The sequence below is a fragment of the Eulemur rufifrons genome, chromosome 28 (genome assembly GCF_041146395.1).
Source record: "Eulemur rufifrons isolate Redbay chromosome 28, OSU_ERuf_1, whole genome shotgun sequence".
NCBI lineage: Eukaryota > Metazoa > Chordata > Mammalia > Primates > Lemuridae > Eulemur > Eulemur rufifrons.
In genome coordinates this window covers 37794832-37802180 of record NC_091010.1, presented here as the reverse complement: position 1 = coordinate 37802180, position 7349 = coordinate 37794832, and the positions used below count along the sequence as shown (strand labels likewise).

Below are 7349 nucleotides of genomic sequence, written 5' to 3'. Positions count from 1 at the left end.
CTCACTCTTCTGCAGGCTGGGCTCAGACTCCTGATCTCAGGCAATCCTCCTACTTCGGGCTCTAAAAGTGCTAGGATTACAGGTGTGAGTCACCGAACCCGGCCACCTTTTGTTCTTAAAGAGCTTTTTATACTCACCTTTTGCTTAACTGGTTTGATTCTCTGCAATGGTGATTCCACTCTTCATTGCCTCTTATGCCATCATAATGTCTATTACGGTCTTACTTATCCCCTTACATTTTTCTTTTATTCTCATTCTGTTGTTTTACTATATAACATCTTTCATCTCTTATTCAAAGAGATCTCAATTTATTTAGGGATCCTGAAATTGCCAAGTAAATGCTCCCTAAAATGCAATTATCTTCCCTAGAGTATGTTCAGCCTTTGGTTTTGAAATGCTATGATAATGCTCTGCTTTTATGTGGCAGAAGTTTTTTCATATATCCCATTTTTGTTTGTGTTTTGTTTCACTGCTGTTTACTTATTTTTGAAATCAGTCATTTAATTTAAAATATATATCTATTGAGGGTCTCCATAGGGCAGCCACTGAGAGGATAATGGTGAAAAGAAAAAAATCTTAGCACTAGCTTGCACTTTCAAATTCTAGTGTGAAAGAAATATAAACAAGTAACCAAAGAAATATCCAGTGTGCACTGGGGAACGTTATTGAAGAAAAAGAATGGGCTTCTATGAGATAGAATATGCTGGGGAATCTCATTCGTTTGGGTGATTCACTAGACCTCTTGAGAAGTAATGTTTAAGATAACATTTAAAGGATAAAAATTAGCAATCCCTGGAAAGAAAGTGTGTACAAGTGAATGAGATGAAAAATACCCAGACATGCAAAAGCCCTGAGGCCAGAATCACTCTTGTTCCTCTCCACTCTAATCACTCTGTAGGAGATACAGTTAAAGAGGTTGGTAAAAACCAGGTCATTCCCTGTCTTGTATGAGTTTAGATATGCTTGGAAATGCTATGAGAAGTTACTAGGATCTTTAGGGAAAAGGACTCATATGGCCTGATTGATGCTTCAAGTTCACCGGGACTGTGATCTCAGGAATGGTGTGGAAAGAAAAAAGTAGAAGCAGAGGCCTGTTAGGAAGCTATGTCAGTAATCCAAATGAGAAATGACAGTAGTTTCGATTAAAGTAGAAAGATTGAAGTTATATTTTGGAATAAGAATCTTGGATTAAATAGATTGTATTAAATGTAATGGGGAAGGGGTTGTTAAACAAGTGGAAAACATTAGGAGGCTTTTGGCCTGAGGAGCTAGGAGAATAGTGCTGCTATTTACTGAGATGTGACAGATGAGAGAAGAACAGGTTTAGGGCTGAAAATCAAGGGTTAAGGTTTGGACATGTTAAGTTTGAAATAATATGAAAAATAGAAAAGATGGAGACTCTATGCAGAAAAAGAGAATGGAAATATAAATTTGGGAGTCATCAGGATACAGAAGGTGTTTATCGTACTGTAAATGGATTGGAACACCTTGAGCAAAAGTTTAGAAGATTAGTAGGTAGCCAAACACCACAGCCCAAGGAACTCCAACATTTAGACGTGTCGTAGAGAAGAAAGAGGTGAGAGGAGAACCTAAAAACGGTGGAGTCACAGAAGCCAAGAAAGGAAGGGGTTTCAAGAAGAAGGAGTGATGGACTTTCATTTAAAATGGCAAAGTGGGCCAGGCTCAGTGGCTCACGCCTGTAATCCTAACATTCTGGGTGGCCAAGGTGGGAGGATCGCTTGAGCTCAGGAGTTCAAGACCAGCCTGAGCAAGAGCGAGACCCCGTCTCTACTAAAAATAGAAAAATTAGCTGGGCGTGGTGTCGTGCACCTGTAGTCTCAGCTATTTGGGAGGCTGAGGCAGGAGGATCCCTTGAGCCCAGGAGTTTGAGGTTGCTGTGAGCTAGGCTGACACCATGGCACTCTAGCCCGGGCAACAGAGTGAGACTCTGTCTTAAAAAGATAAAATAAAATGGCAAAGTCAAGATATTTCTGCATACTTTTTCTCTCAGAAATCTTCAAACAAGAAGGAAAATGAGAACAGGAACACAAATTCCAACTTTAATGAATGCTGGAGACATTTGTAAACCACAAAAATATGAAGGTGGAAAGAATGAAGAATAGTAATTACCTATAGGAACAGTAGAAAGTGAAATTTAAGTGCTTGCAGTGAGAGATACAAATGAGAAGAAAGTCCATTTACTCTGCCAAACCCTGAAAAGACACAGAAAGTACAGTTGTTCTATATTATAAATGGAGAAGTACAACTAAAAATGGAGCCTTGAGATTTTGGATCTCTTGCTTTGCAGTACGAATGGACAACCAAGCATCTCCGGAACATTTTTACTAATATAAAAATAGAGGTACAAACAAACTGTAAAGAAGAACTTGAAGAGAATTAAGGGTGGAAAAGCAGAAGAAATCTTGAAATCTAAAAAACTGTAATTACACCCCTTAGAATCAAAAGAATATATGGTATCTATAAATCAACAACAGGAAACCACCTTAAAAAAAATTCAGAAAACACGAAAGAGATCCTGGAAATGAACATATAGCTATAAGGCCTTCTAAAAAAATCAATAGAAGAATTGAAAGATAAAATCAAGAAGACCCTCTCTCCCCAGAAAGTAGAACAAGGAGAGAAAAGATTTTTTGCAATTAAAGTGTCAATACAGCCCCTGATAAAGCCTATGTTGGTAGGGATGTGTGAATGTGGATAAATGCCAATGGCTCTGATGGAAGGAAAAAAAGATATCAATCCAGAAGAAGAGCTACAGAGAAGGAGAACAGAGAAAATAGTGGGAGAGAAATTATTTTATACACACACACACCACACTTAATTCCCAGGAATAAAGGGCACAAAACTATAAATTAAAAGGGTCTATCTATTACCCAAAATTCATTTTAAAAGATCCCTAGGACACATGATCATAAAATTTTAGGATATCAAAAATAAAAAGAAGTCCCCAAAAGCTTCCAGAGGGAAAAACCAAGTCCCATAAAAGGAACAGATATCCAAATGCCATCTGACTTTACAACAGGTACATCAGAGGCGGCAGCGTGGTGTGAAGGCTGGGAGCCCAGCTACCTGGGTTTGAATCCTGACTCTATTGCCCACCAGCAACGTGACCTTGCAGTCGATGCCTCATGGGGAAAAAATGGCATTAATTATGGTACCTACGTCATGGCGTTATGATGAGGATTAGGTGAGTTCATATTTGTGAAATATTCAGAACAGTGTCTGGTACATAATGTTTGCTAATTTAAGTATTTTCTAAAGAAATTTAAAGAAGACAAATTGCACAAGTCTTCTAAATTCTGAGGGGATAAACCTAGAAGTCAATACCTAACGTTTACCTATTGACCTAGAAGTCAATACCTTAACTCAAACAGGTATGAGAATGGAAAAAAGATCTTTTCAGACATACAAAATCTCAAAAAAAAAAAAAAAATCATTTTCTCTGTTTCTTTTCTCAGGAAGCTCCAGAATTACAAGCATCACTAAAATAGGGATTAAAGCAAGAAAGAAAAAGATACGGTAGCCAGGAAATAGGGAATCTAGCACAGCAGAAAAGCAAAGGGGAGTCCCAGGATGACATCAGGATAGTGAGTTTAGGGGATAACCAGAGAAAATCAAAGAAATGTGTTCAGGAAAAGAAATGGAATGGATAGATTCCTGCCAGATTTGACCATGTGGAACATTATACTGAAAGGAAGAAGAAAAATTAGCAAATAGTATAAGGTACAAGGAAATGAACAAATGAAAATTTAAATCAGAAAATTACTAACTAAGGGAAACAAAAAGTTTAATGAGAAAGGAAACGATTGGCACCTACTTGGCAAAGCAGAGTGCGATATCTGTTTAGTCCAGCAATGTAAATATTTAATAGTGATTTCACTAAAAACTGTGAAGTGACAATACCAGAGGACTAAAAAGGCATAAGTTGGGAGACATGCGTGCTAAACAAGCATCTACCAAAATAGGAAGTCAATATAATTTCTAAAATTAAAAAAATAGAGTATTGACATACTATTTAGAAAGATGGTGGTCAACACCAGACCTGATATTTACCCCAAAGAGCGTGGATGGGTTCTGAGCCTCCTCACTGATCCCGGGCACCACTTCAAACCTCCTCTTACATCCAGCTGAAGGGCTGATGGTGTATTTTTCTCAAAACCATTCCAAAAGAAATCTAAAGAAGATTGGAGAGAACTGAGGTCAGACCTAGCCAGGATCAGGAGAGCTTGAGGGAATTTGTCTTTGTTATTTAACTCCATATTTTATCCTCTCTCATAGGAAGGCAGTTTTCCATGTCCAGTTTGCTACTGGATAACCACTCCTGGTACATCCACCCATTGGGAACAGTTTCCCATTCTCTTGGTGGGAAAGTGAGCGCTGATACTACTTCTATTTGGGAAAGTCCTCATCTGCCTTGATGTGAAGCCCTAAGTTACTGAGAAGACAGATCAAAGAAAATCCCCAACTTATTTGTTGTTAGAAGCTGTGTGTCATACGTCCATAGCCACATCTCCTACCCGGTCTTAACCCTTCTCTCTTTAAATTAAGGGATTCCAGTAGGGTTTCCAGGCTTTCCTTTCTTCTCTGTCACTTCAGCCTGGTCTCATTGCACCATATCTAATAGAAATTCTTTGAATTTTGTGGAATGTGATTGGCACCATTCCCTGGTTTCAAAACAAATTAGTTGGGGGTATTTTGTTTTTTTGTTTTTTTAATGTCTCTTGGCCATTTCCAATTCTGGGAAAAGCTTCAAAAACCTATACATAAGCTACCATCTTTCCCACGATGTGGGAAACCTTGTGACAAGGTTTCTTGGTTCTCCTAAATGTCCTTAACTCATATCTAAACATTCCTGTGAAAAGTATTAAAATATAGTATTATATATTGAAAATAGATCTTTTCAAATTCACAACCTAAAAAGGGCTTATGTTTTAACGTATGCTGGGTAGTACCACCTGGTCCTGTATTGATTCAGTTATACATTGTCAACAAGGACATTAAGCAGATTACCTACCTTAGTGTGAGTGGGCTTCATCCAGTCAGTTGAAGACCTTACTAGAACAAAGACTAACTTCCCCTGGGCAAGAAGGAATTGTGCCAGCAGACTGCCTGTGACTGTTAATTTTATGTGTCAACTTGACTGGGCCATGAGGGGCCCAGATGTTTATTTAGTTAAATATTTATTCTAGTCCAGCCTGAGCAAGAGTGAGACCCAGTCTCCACAAAAAAAGTATTATAGAAAAATTAGCCAGGCACAGTGGTGCGCACTTGTAAGTCCCAGCTACTCTGGACCAAAGCAGTAGGATCGCTTAAGCTCAGGAGTTTAAGGTTGCAGTGAGCTGTGATGATGACATTGTACTCTAGCTGGTGCAATAGAGCAAGAGCCTGTCTCAGAAAAAAAAAAAAAAAAAAATTATTCTGAGAGGTCTGTGAGGGTGTTTCTGGATGAGATTAACATTTGAATAGGTAGACCGAGTAAAGCAGATGTCCTCCCCATCGTGGGTGGGCCTCATCCAACTTGTTGGAGGCCTGAATAGAATAAAGGGGAGAGGGTGGTAAGGGGGAATTCAGTCTCTGCCTGACTGTTTTCAAACTGGAACAGTGATCTTCTCCTGACCTTGAACTGAACTCATGCCATCAGCCCTCCTGGTTCTCATGTCTTCAGCCTTGGACTGAAATTCCACCACTGGCTCTCCTGGGACTCCAGCTTCTACCTTTAGACTAGAATTGCAACTGTCCACTGGGTCTCTAGCCTGCCAGCTTGCTCTGCAGATTTTGGATTTACTATGCCTCCACAATTGTGTGAGTCAATTCCTTAAAATAAATCTGTATCTATCTATCTTTACATACATACACATCCAGTTGGGTCTGGAAAATTGTATTTTTTCTCTGGAAAATCTTAACTAATACAATTACGCTTAAATAGGCTAAAACATGAGTTTTTTTTTTTTTAATGTTTGCCTATAATCTTCCTATTTCTGGTGTTCCTTATTCCTTTGTGTAGATCCAAATATGATATCATTTTCCTTCTGCAGGTTTACTGGCAACGGATTTTTTTCAGTTTTCTTTGTTCTGAAATTGTCTTTATTCACCTTCATTTTTGAGAGATATTTTCACTGGATTTAGATCATTAGGTTGACCTTTGTTTTTTCAGCTCGTTAATGATATCATGCCATTGTCATGCAGCCTACTGCATATATAAGAAGAAGCCCGTTGTCACACTTACCTTTGTTTTTCTGTAAAAGTATCTGCTGTGTTTTGAATGTTTGTCCCCTTCAAAATTCATGTTGAAATTTAATTGCCAGTGTAATGGTATTGGTGGGCGGGGCCTTTAAGAGGTGATTAGGCCATGAGGGATCCATACCTCCATGAGTGGGCTTAATGCCTTACTGAAAGGGATACCGGGAGTGGGCTCTCTTGACTCTTCAACTCTCTGCCAAGTAAGGAACAGTGTTCCTCTGCTCTGTAGGATGCAGCATTTAAGGAGCCACCTTGGAAGTGGAGACTGGACCCTTAGCAGAAACCAAACCTGCTGGTGCCTGGATCTTAGACTTCCTGCTTCCAGAACTGTAAGAAATAAAATTTTGCTCTTTAAAAATTACACAGTCTCAGGTATTCTGTGATAGCATCACAAAATGGACTAAGACAGCGTCACATCCCCCTCATCCGACACACAGACACACACACACTCACTCTGCCTTTTTTTTTTTTTTTAAGATTTTTCTCTTTGTTACTGATTTTCAGCAATTTGATTGTGATGTACCTTTTGTGGTTTTCTTTATGTTTATTCTTCCTGAGGTTCATTGAGCTTCTTGATCCATGGGCTTATAATTTTCATCAAATTTAGAAGTTTTACAGCCATTATTTCTTTGAGTATTTTTTCAGCTCTCCCTACTCTTCTTGCTATGTGACACCAATCCTGCATCTTGACATTGCCCCACAACTCACTGACGCTCTAGTCATTTTTGCTTTCAGACTTTTTCCACTTTGCTTTATTTTAGATAATATCAATTGCTATGCTCTTGAGTTCCCTAACCTTTCATCTGCAGTGTCTACATTGCTGTTAATCTCCTCCAGTACACTTTTGTTTCAGATATTATATTTTTCAGCTCTATAACTTCTATTTGCATCTTTTTTATCTCTTCCATATCTCTCCTCATTATTTTTATGTTTTCTTTTACATCTTTTAACATATTAAAAGACTTGGAGCTATTTATTATTTGAGGTGACAGAGAGGAAGATGCTCAAAAAACAGAAGTTTGGGAGACAATTGATAATTGGAAATGGCAGAATCAAGCCTATGATAGTGGGACCTGGTGGTTGAGGTGGCG

General features: G+C 38.6%; 1 non-coding gene across 1 annotated transcript; it reads left to right on the top strand.

Moving 5' to 3' along the window:
• Positions 1-2668: 2668 nt before the first annotated feature.
• Positions 2669-2744, top strand: LOC138376742 (small nucleolar RNA SNORD74). Its single transcript, XR_011231718.1, has one exon. It is a non-coding gene; the product is annotated as a small nucleolar RNA SNORD74 (small nucleolar RNA).
• The last annotated feature ends 4605 nt before the right edge of the window (positions 2745-7349 follow it).